Here is an 11919-nt window from a genome sequence, read left to right on the forward strand (position 1 = left end):
CTTTATTCATGTCAATGGATGTTTTTATCGCCTTCAGCTGAAATGGACTGTTTAACGTGTTCGTTGTACATTACTAACACTCTGTCTCAGACCGATAAACCTTTTTTTCTCTCCATTTAAAGGAGAGTGGATGTGGTGGCCCTTATTTGATCTTATTCGCTTAGTAGTTCGGAGAACAGGGTATCAGTATCGCACAGCGACCACACGCGTTGAAAACTCCATTTCAGCTGAAGTCATAAAACTTCCTTTAAATAAACAAAGAGACACAGTTTGGAGTGTGATCACGCTGAGCGTGGAGTAGTTTTACGATTTATGAACACGCTTCAAAGATTTTATTTAATTTTGTTCGTGTCAAACAACTTTTAGAAGTCTTAGTTTGTTTGATACGTCATCACGTGACCACGTGATTAGTCCGAACGGAGTTTCTTTATTCATGTCAATGGATGTTTTTATCGCCTTCAGCTGGAAATGGACTGTTTAACGTGTTCGTTGTACATTACTAACACTCTGTCTCAGACCGATAAACCTTTTCTCTCCCATTTAAAGGAGAGTGGATGTGGTGGCCTTTATTTGATCTTTATTCGCTTAGTAGTTCGGAGAACAGGGTATCAGTATCGCACAGCGACCACGTTGAAAACTCCATTTCAGCTGAAGTCATAAAAACTTCCTTTAAATAAACAAAGAGACACAGTTTGGAGTGATCACGCTTGAGCGTGGAGTAGTTTTACGATTTATGAACACGCTTCAAAGATTTTATTTAATTTTGTTCGTGTCAAACAACTTTTAGAAGTCTTAGTTTGTTTGATACGTCATCACGTGACCACGTGATTAGTCCGAACGGAGTTTCTTTATTCATGTCAATGGATGTTTTTATCGCCTTCAGCTGGAAATGGACTGTTTAACGTGTTCGTTGTACATTACTAACACTCTGTCTCAGACCGATAACCTTTTCTCTCCATTTAAAGGAGAGTGGATGTGGTGGCCCTTATTTGATCTTATTCGCTTAGTAGTTCGGAGAACAGGGTATCAGTATCGCACAGCGACCACGTTGAAAACTCCATTTCAGCTGAAGTCATAAAAACTTCCTTTTAAATAAACAAAGAGACACAGTTTGGAGTGATCACGTTGAGCGTGGAGTAGTTTTACGATTTATGAACACGCTTCAAAGATTTTATTTAATTTTGTTCGTGTCAAACAACTTTTAGAAGTCTTAGTTTGTTTGACACGCCATCACGTGACCACGTGATTAGTCCGAACGGAGTTTCTTTATTCATGTCAATGGATGTTTTTATCGCCTTCAGCTGGAAATGGACTGTTTAACGTGTTCGTTGTACATTACTAACACTCTGTCTCAGACCGATAAACCTTTTCTCTCCATTTAAAGGAGAGTGGATGTGGTGGCCCTTATTTGATCTTATTCGCTTAGTAGTTCGGAGAACAGGGTATCAGTATCGCACAGCGACCACGTTGAAAACTCCATTTCAGCTGAAGTCATAAAAACTTCCTTTTAAATAAACAAAGAGACACAGTTTGGAGTGATCACGCTGAGCGTGGAGTAGTTTTACGATTTATGAACACGCTTCAAAGATTTTATTTAATTTTGTTCGTGTCAAACAACTTTTAGAAGTTTTAGTTTGTTTGATACGTCATCACGTGACCACGTGATTAGTCCGAACGGAGTTTCTTTATTCATGTCAATGGATGTTTTTATCGCCTTCAGCTGAAATGGACTGTTTAACGTGTTCGTTGTACATTACTAACACTCTGTCTCAGACCGATAAACCTTTTCTCTCCATTTAAAGGAGAGTGGATGTGGTGGCCCTTATTTGATCTTATTCGCTTAGTAGTCGGAGAACAGGGTATCAGTATCGCACAGCAGCGACCACGTTGAAAACTCCATTTCAGCTGAAGTCATAAAAACTTCCTTTAAAATAAACAAAGAGACACAGTTTGGAGTGATCACGTTGAGCGTGGAGTAGTTTTACGATTTATGAACACGCTTCAAAGATTTTATTTAATTTTGTTCGTGTCAAACAACTTTTAGAAGTCTTAGTTTGTTTGACACGTCATCACGTGACCACGTGATTAGTCCGAACGGAGTTTCTTTATTCATGTCAATGGATGTTTTTTATCGCCTTCAGCTGGAAATGGACTGTTTAACGTGTTCGTTGTACATTACTAACACTCTGTCTCAGACCGGTAAACCTTTTCTCTCTCCATTTAAAGGAGAGTGGATGTGGTGGCCCTTATTTGATCTTATTCGCTTAGTAGTTCGGAGAACAGGGTATCAGTATCGCACAGCGACCACGTTGAAAACTCCATTTCAGCTGAAGTCATAAAACTTCTTTTTTAAATAAACAAAGAGACACAGTTTGGAGTGATCACGTTGAGCGTGGAGTAGTTTTACGATTTATGAACACGCTTCAAAGATTTTATTTAATTTTGTTCGTGTCAAACAACTTTTAGAAGTCTTTGTTTGACACGTCATCACGTGACCACGTGATTAGTCCGAACGGAGTTTCTTTATTCATGTCAATGGATGTTTTTTATCGCCTTCAGCTGGAAATGGACTGTTTAACGTGTTCGTTGTACATTACTAACACTCTGTCTCAGACCGATAAACCTTTTCTCTCTCATTTAAAGGAGAGGATGTGGTGGCCCTTATTTGATCTTATTCGCTTAGTAGTTCGGAGAACAGGGTATCAGTATCGCACAGCGACCACGTTGAAAACTCCATTTCAGCTGAAGTCATAAAAACTTCCTTTAAATAAACAAAGAGACACAGTTTGGAGTGATCACGCTGAGCGTGGAGTAGTTTTACGATTTATGAACACGCTTCAAAGATTTTATTTAATTTTGTTCGTGTCAAACAACTTTTAGAAGTCTTAGTTTGTTTGACACGTCATCACGTGACCACGTGATTAGTCCGAACGGAGTTTCTTTATTCATGTCAATGGATGTTTTTATCGCCTTCAGCTGAAATGGACTGTTTAACGTGTTCGTTGTACATTACTAACACTCTGTCTCAGACCGATAAACCTTTTCTCTCTCCATTTAAAGGAGAGTGGATGTGGTGGCCTTATTTGATCTTATTCGCTTAGTAGTTCGGAGAACAGGGTATCAGTATCGCACAGCGACCACGTTGAAAAAACTTCCATTTCAGCTGAAGTCATAAAAACTTCCTTTAAATAAACAAAGAGACACAGTTTGGAGTGATCACGCTGAGCGTGGAGTAGTTTTACGATTTATGAACACGCTTCAAAGATTTTATTTAATTTTGTTCGTGTCAAACAACTTTTAGAAGTCTTAGTTTGTTTGACACGTCATCACGTGACCACGTGATTAGTCCGAACGGAGTTTCTTTATTCATGTCAATGGATGTTTTTATCGCCTTCAGCTGAAAATGGACTGTTTAACATGTTCGTTGTACATTACTAACACTCTGTCTCAGACCGATAAACCTTTTCTCTCCATTTAAAGGAGAGTGGATGTGGTGGCCCTTATTTGATCTTATTCGCTTAGTAGTTCGGAGAACAGGGTATCAGTATCGCACAGCGACCACGTTGAAAACTCCATTTCAGCTGAAGTCATAAAAACTTCCTTTTAAATAAACAAAGAGACACAGTTTGGAGTGATCACGCTGAGCGTGTGGAGTAGTTTTACGATTTATGAACACGCTTCAAAGATTTTATTTAATTTTGTTCGTGTCAAACAACTTTTAGAAGTCTTAGTTTGTTTGACACGCCATCACGTGACCACGTGATTAGTCCGAACGGAGTTTCTTTATTCATGTCAATGGATGTTTTTATCGCCTTCAGCTGAAATGGACTGTTTAACGTGTTCGTTGTACATTACTAACACTCTGTCTCAGACCGATAAACCTTTTCTCCATTTAAAGGAGAGTGGATGTGGTGGCCCTTATTTGATCTTATTCGCTTAGTAGTTCGGAGAACAGGGTATCAGTATCGCACAGCGACCACGTTGAAAAACTCCATTTCAGCTGAAGTCATAAAAACTTCCTTTAAATAAACAAAGAGACACAGTTTGGAGTGATCACGTTGAGCGTGGAGTAGTTTTACGATTTATGAACACGCTTCAAAGATTTTATTTAATTTTGTTCGTGTCAAAAACAACTTTTAGAAGTCTTAGTTTGTTTGATACGTCATCACGTGACCACGTGATTAGTCCGAACGGAGTTTCTTTATTCATGTCAATGGATGTTTTTATCGCCTTCAGCTGGAAATGGACTGTTTAACGTGTTCGTTGTACATTACTAACACTCTGTCTCAGACCGATAAACCTTTTCTCTCCATTTAAAGGAGAGTGGATGTGGTGGCCCTTATTTGATCTTATTCGCTTAGTAGTTCGGAGAACAGGGTATCAGTATCGCACAGCGACCACGTTGAAAACTCCATTTCAGCTGAAGTCATAAAAACTTCCTTTAAATAAACAAAGAGACACAGTTTGGAGTGATCACGCTGAGCGTGGAGTAGTTTTACGATTTATGAACACGCTTCAAAGATTTTATTTAATTTTGTTCGTGTCAAACAACTTTTAGAAGTCTTAGTTTGTTTGATACGTCATCACGTGACCACGTGATTAGTCCGAACGGAGTTTCTTTATTCATGTCAATGGATGTTTTTATCGCCTTCAGCTGGAAATGGACTGTTTAACGTGTTCGTTGTACATTACTAACACTCTGTCTCAGACCGATAAACCTTTTCTCTCCATTTAAAGGAGAGTGGATGTGGTGGCCCTTATTTGATCTTATTCGCTTAGTAGTTCGGAGAACAGGGTATCAGTATCGCACAGCGACCACGTTGAAAACTCCATTTCAGCTGAAGTCATAAAAACTTCCTTTTAAAATAAACAAAGAGACACAGTTTGGAGTGATCACGTTGAGCGTGGAGTAGTTTTACGATTTATGAACACGCTTCAAAGATTTTATTTAATTTTGTTCGTGTCAAACAACTTTTAGAAGTCTTAGTTTGTTTGATACGTCATCACGTGACCACGTGATTAGTCCGAACGGAGTTTCTTTATTCATGTCAATGGATGTTTTTATCGCCTTCAGCTGAAAATGGACTGTTTAACGTGTTCGTTGTACATTACTAACACTCTGTCTCAGACCGATAAAACCTTTTCTCTCCATTTAAAGGAGAGTGATGTGGTGGCCCTTATTTGATCTTATTCGCTTAGTAGTTCGGAGAACAGGGTATCAGTATCGCACAGCGACCACGTTTGAAAACTCCATTTCAGCTGAAGTCATAAAAACTTCCTTTTAAATAAACAAAGAGACACAGTTTGGAGTGATCACACGTTGAGCGTGGAGTAGTTTTACGATTTATGAACACGCTTCAAAGATTTTATTTAATTTTGTTCGTGTCAAACAACTTTTAGAAGTCTTAGTTTGTTTGATACGTCATCACGTGACCACGTGATTAGTCCGAACGGAGTTTCTTTATTCATGTCAATGGATGTTTTTATCGCCTTCAGCTGAAAATGGACTGTTTAACGTGTTCGTGTACATTAACACTCTGTCTCAGACCGATAAACCTTTTCTCTCCATTTAAAGGAGAGTGGATGTGGTGGCCCTTATTTGATCTTATTCGCTTAGTAGTTCGGAGAACAGGGTATCAGTATCGCACAGCGACCACGTTGAAAACTCCATTTCAGCTGAAGTCATAAAAACTTCCTTTTAAATAAACAAAGAGACACAGTTTGGAGTGATCACGCTGAGCGTGGAGTAGTTTTACGATTTATGAACACGCTTCAAAGATTTTATTTAATTTTGTTCGTGTCAAACAACTTTTAGAAGTCTTAGTTTGTTTGACACGTGACCACGTGATTAGTCCGAACGGAGTTTCTTTATTCATGTCAATGGATGTTTTTATCGCCTTCAGCTGGAAATGGACTGTTTAACGTGTTCGTTGTACATTACTAACACTCTGTCTCAGACCGATAAACCTTTTCTCTCCATTTAAAGGAGAGTGGATGTGGTGGCCCTTATTTGATCTTATTCGCTTAGTAGTTCGGAGAACAGGGTATCAGTATCGCACAGCGACCACGTTGAAAACGCCATTTCAGCTGAAGTCATAAAAACTTCCTTTTAAATAAACAAAGAGACACAGTTTGGAGTGATCACGTTGAGCGGAGTAGTTTTACGATTTATGAACACGCTTCAAAGATTTTATTTAATTTTGTTCGTGTCAAACAACTTTAGAAGTCTTAGTTTGTTTGATACGTCATCACGTGACCACGTGATTAGTCCGAACGGAGTTTCTTTATTCATGTCAATGGATGTTTTTATCGCCTTCAGCTGAAAATGGACTGTTTAACGTGTTCGTTGTACATTACTAACACTCTGTCTCAGACCGTAAACCTTTTCTCTCCATTTAAAGGAGAGTGGATGTGGTGGCCCTTATTTGATCTTATTCGCTTAGTAGTTCGGAGAACAGGGTATCAGTATCGCACAGCGACCACGTTGAAAACTCCATTTCAGCTGAAGTCATAAAAACTCCTTTTAAATAAACAAAGAGACACAGTTTGGAGTGATCACGTTGAGCGTGGAGTAGTTTTACGATTTATGAACACGCTTCAAAGATTTTATTTAATTTTGTTCGTGTCAAACAACTTTTAGAAGTCTTAGTTTGTTTGATACGTCATCACGTGACCACGTGATTAGTCCGAACGGAGTTTCTTTATTCATGTCAATGGATGTTTTTATCGCCTTCAGCTGGAAATGGACTGTTTAACGTGTTCGTTGTACATTACTAACACTCTGTCTCAGACCGATAAACCTTTTCTCCATTTAAAGGAGAGTGGATGTGGTGGCCCTTATTTGATCTTATTCGCTTAGTAGTTCGGAGAACAGGGTATCAGTATCGCACAGCGACCACGTTGAAAACTCCATTTCAGCTGAAGTCATAAAAACTTCCTTTAAATAAACAAAGAGACACAGTTTGGAGTGATCACGTTGAGCGTGGAGTAGTTTTACGATTTATGAACACGCTTCAAAGATTTTATTTAATTTTGTTCGTGTCAAACAACTTTTAGAAGTCTTAGTTTGTTTGATACGTCATCACGTGACCACGTGATTAGTCCGAACGGAGTTTCTTTATTCATGTCAATGGATGTTTTTATCGCCTTCAGCTGGAAATGGACTGTTTAACGTGTTCGTTGTACATTACTAACACTCTGTCTCAGACCGATAAACCTTTTCTCCATTTAAAGGAGAGTGGATGTGGTGGCCCTTATTTGATCTTATTCGCTTAGTAGTTCGGAGAACAGGGTATCAGTATCGCACAGCGACCACGTTGAAAACTCCATTTCAGCTGAAGTCATAAAAACTTCCTTTTAAATAAACAAAGAGACACAGTTTGGAATGATCACGCTGAGCGTGGAGTAGTTTTACGATTTATGAACACGCTTCAAAGATTTTATTTAATTTTGTTCGTGTCAAACAACTTTTAGAAGTCTTAGTTTGTTTGATACGTCATCACGTGACCACGTGATTAGTCCGAACGGAGTTTCTTTATTCATGTCAATGGATGTTTTTATCGCCTTCAGCTGGAAATGGACTGTTTAACGTGTTCGTTGTACATTACTAACACTCTGTCTCAGACCGATAAACCTTTTCTCTCCATTTAAAGGAGAGTGGATGTGGTGGCCCTTATTTGATCTTTATTCGCTTAGTAGTTCGGAGAACAGGGTATCAGTATCGCACAGCGACCACGTTGAAAACTCCATTTCAGCTGAAGTCATAAAAACTTCCTTTAAAATAAACAAAGAGACACAGTTTGGAGTGATCACGCTGAGCGTGGAGTAGTTTTACGATTTATGAACACGCTTCAAAGATTTTATTTATTTTGTTCGTGTCAAACAACTTTTAGAAGTCTTAGTTTGTTTGATACGCCATCACGTGACCACGTGATTAGTCCGAACGGAGTTTCTTTATTCATGTCAATGGATGTTTTTATCGCCTTCAGCTGGAAATGGACTGTTTAACGTGTTCGTTGTACATTACTAACACTCTGTCTCAGACCGATAAACCTTTTCTCTCCATTTAAAGGAGAGTGGATGTGGTGGCCCTTATTTGATCTTATTCGCTTAGTAGTTCGGAGAACAGGGTATCAGTATCGCACAGCGACCACGTTGAAAACTCCATTTCAGCTGAAGTCATAAAACTTCCTTTTAAATAAACAAAGAGACACAGTTTGGAGTGATCACGCTGAGCGTGGAGTAGTTTTACGATTTATGAACACGCTTCAAAGATTTTATTTAATTTTGTTCGTGTCAAACAACTTTTAGAAGTCTTTTGTTTGACACGTCATCACGTGACCACGTGATTAGTCCGAACGGAGTTTCTTTATTCATGTCAATGGATGTTTTTATCGCCTTCAGCTGGAAATGGACTGTTTAACGTGTTCGTTGTACATTACTAACACTCTGTCTCAGACCGATAAACCTTTTCTCTCCATTTAAAGGAGAGTGGATGTGGTGGCCCTTATTTGATCTTTATTCGCTTAGTAGTTCGGAGAACAGGGTATCAGTATCGCACAGCGACCACGTTGAAAACTCCATTTCAGCTGAAGTCATAAAAACTTCCTTTAAATAAACAAAGAGACACAGTTTGGAGTGATCACGCTGAGCGTGGAGTAGTTTTACGATTTATGAACACGCTTCAAAGATTTTATTTAATTTTGTTCGTGTCAAACAACTTTTAGAAGTCTTAGTTTGTTTGATACGTCATCACGTGACCACGTGATTAGTCCGAACGGAGTTTCTTTATTCATGTCAATGGATGTTTTTATCGCCTTCAGCTGGAAATGGACTGTTTAACGTGTTCGTTGTACATTACTAACACTCTGTCTCAGACCGTAAACCTTTTCTCTCCATTTAAAGGAGAGTGGATGTGGTGGCCCTTATTTGATCTTATTCGCTTAGTAGTTCGGAGAACAGGGTATCAGTATCGCACAGCGACCACGTTGAAAACTCCATTTCAGCTGAAGTCATAAAAACTTCCTTTAAATAAACAAAGAGACACAGTTTGGAATGATCACGCTGAGCGTGGAGTAGTTTTACGATTTATGAACACGCTTCAAAGATTTTATTTAATTTTGTTCGTGTCAAACAACTTTTAGAAGTCTTAGTTTGTTTGACACGCCATCACGTGACCACGTGATTAGTCCGAACGGAGTTTCTTTATTCATGTCAATGGATGTTTTTATCGCCTTCAGCTGGAAATGGACTGTTTAACGTGTTCGTTGTACATTACTAACACTCTGTCTCAGACCGATAAACCTTTTCTCTCCATTTAAAGGAGAGTGGATGTGGTGGCCCTTATTTGATCTTATTCGCTTAGTAGTTCGGAGAACAGGGTATCAGTATCGCACAGCGACCACGTTGAAAACTCCATTTCAGCTGAAGTCATAAAAACTTCCTTTAAATAAACAAAGAGACACAGTTTGGAGTGATCACGCTGAGCGTGGAGTAGTTTTACGATTTATGAACACGCTTCAAAGATTTTATTTATTTTGTTCGTGTCAAACAACTTTTAGAAGTCTTAGTTTGTTTGATACGTCATCACGTGACCACGTGATTAGTCCGAACGGAGTTTCTTTATTCATGTCAATGGATGTTTTTATCGCCTTCAGCTGAAATGGACTGTTTAACGTGTTCGTTGTACATTACTAACACTCTGTCTCAGACCGATAAACCTTTTCTCTCATTTAAAGGAGAGTGGATGTGGTGGCCCTTATTTGATCTTATTCGCTTAGTAGTTCGAGAACAGGGTATCAGTATCGCACAGCGACCACGTTGAAAACTCCATTTCAGCTGAAGTCATAAAACTTCCTTTTAAATAAACAAAGAGACACAGTTTGGAATGATCACGCTGAGCGTGGAGTAGTTTTACGATTTATGAACACGCTTCAAAGATTTTATTTATTTTGTTCGTGTCAAACAACTTTTAGAAGTCTTAGTTTGTTTGATACGTCATCACGTGACCACGTGATTAGTCCGAACGGAGTTTCTTTATTCATGTCAATGGATGTTTTTATCGCCTTCAGCTGGAAATGGACTGTTTAACGTGTTCGTTGTACATTACTAACACTCTGTCTCAGACCGTAAACCTTTTCTCCATTTAAAGGAGAGTGGATGTGGTGGCCCTTATTTGATTTTATTCGCTTAGTAGTTCGGAGAACAGGGTATCAGTATCGCACAGCGACCACGTTGAAAACTCCATTTCAGCTGAAGTCATAAAAACTTCCTTTTAAATAAACAAAGAGACACAGTTTGGAATGATCACGCTTGAGCGTGGAGTAGTTTTACGATTTATGAACACGCTTCAAAGATTTTATTTATTTTGTTCGTGTCAAACAACTTTTAGAAGTCTTAGTTTGTTTGACACGTCATCACGTGACCACGTGATTAGTCCGAACGGAGTTTCTTTATTCATGTCAATGGATGTTTTTTATCGCCTTCAGCTGGAAATGGACTGTTTAACGTGTTCGTTGTACATTACTAACACTCTGTCTCAGACCGATAAACCTTTTCTCTCCATTTAAAGGAGAGTGGATGTGGTGGCCCTTATTTGATTTTATTCGCTTAGTAGTTCGGAGAAAAACTTCATTTCAGCTGAAGTCATAAAAACTTCCTTTTAAATAAACAAAGAGACACAGTTTGGAGTGATCACGTTGAGCGTGGAGTAGTTTTACGATTTATGAACACGCTTCAAAGATTTTATTTAATTTTGTTCGTGTCAAACAACTTTTAGAAGTCTTAGTTTGTTTGACACGTCATCACGTGACCACGTGATTAGTCCGAACGAGTTTCTTTATTCTTAACTGGTAGGTACCTTTTAGGACCCGTTGAGTACATGTGGTTTTTAAAGTGTTCCTGTGTACCACTATAGTGTCTCATTTGCATTGTTGCGCGCGTTAGTGGAGCTGGTGACTGTTCGCCTTTCAGGTAATGTACATTCTTCCGAGCTGGTGTTTTTAACCTGTTAACATGCTTGCGGAGGTAATGTTGTTACGCACAAAATAGGCATGATTTTCTGTACCCCACTGTGTGTGCGGAAGGCATGAGTGACAAACCGGTGCCCATAGCTATTTATTGCGGCGTAATATTCTCACGGTAAGTGCTACCAATATTTAAAATTGAATTTGGGGAATCACGTGACACAAATTAACATTTTTTGGTCCTTTTATGTAGGATCCTCCTTTTCTTTTGTTCGCATTTCAGAAACCGCGTGCTTTGGACTTATCTTAGGCTGCTACATCATTCTGGTTACAGCGGGGAAGCTGCCGCAGTAATTCCTAAAAGGGGACTGTTCGTGGCTGGTTTGGATGTGGTTTTAATGCCCGCTTCGAATTTGTGTTCTTTATTTTGGGAGTAACTTCCCAGATTACCCTCCTTGTTTTCATTCGTTACATCCGTCTTTTGTTTTGTTCCATTTCATTCTGTGAGTTTAGTTGATGTTTACTTTTTTTTTTTTTTTTTTTTTTTTTTTTTTTTTTTTTTCTTGATCAAATTGTTTAGTTTAAATTACATTTTTTGCATGTAACCTGATTTTGTATTTAAGTCTTTGTTTTCTTTTGTTTGTACCCTTGTTGGTGCAGCGTGGCTTTAATGTATTGTCTGTTATACTTTGTGGTTGATGTTGTTATTTTGTTTGCTTCATTGCAGGAGCTGGGGTCCCACGGGTGGTTGGATTTCTCTCCCGGTGGTGGTTCTTCTTGGTATGCTGTGTAACACTGAGTGCACAGGGGTGTGTGCGTGGAAGTGTGCCATCGTAAAAACTGAACTCCCCTTGCCGCTGGAAGCCTCAGCCCTGCCGGTTGTATGTGATTTTATTCTAGGGCCCCAACCTTAGATTATTTCTGTATTTTTGTTTTGAAGCGGTGCTTTTCTTTT

Source organism: Puntigrus tetrazona, chromosome 11, assembly GCF_018831695.1.
Source record: "Puntigrus tetrazona isolate hp1 chromosome 11, ASM1883169v1, whole genome shotgun sequence".
In the NCBI taxonomy this organism is placed as follows: Eukaryota; Metazoa; Chordata; class Actinopteri; order Cypriniformes; family Cyprinidae; genus Puntigrus; species Puntigrus tetrazona.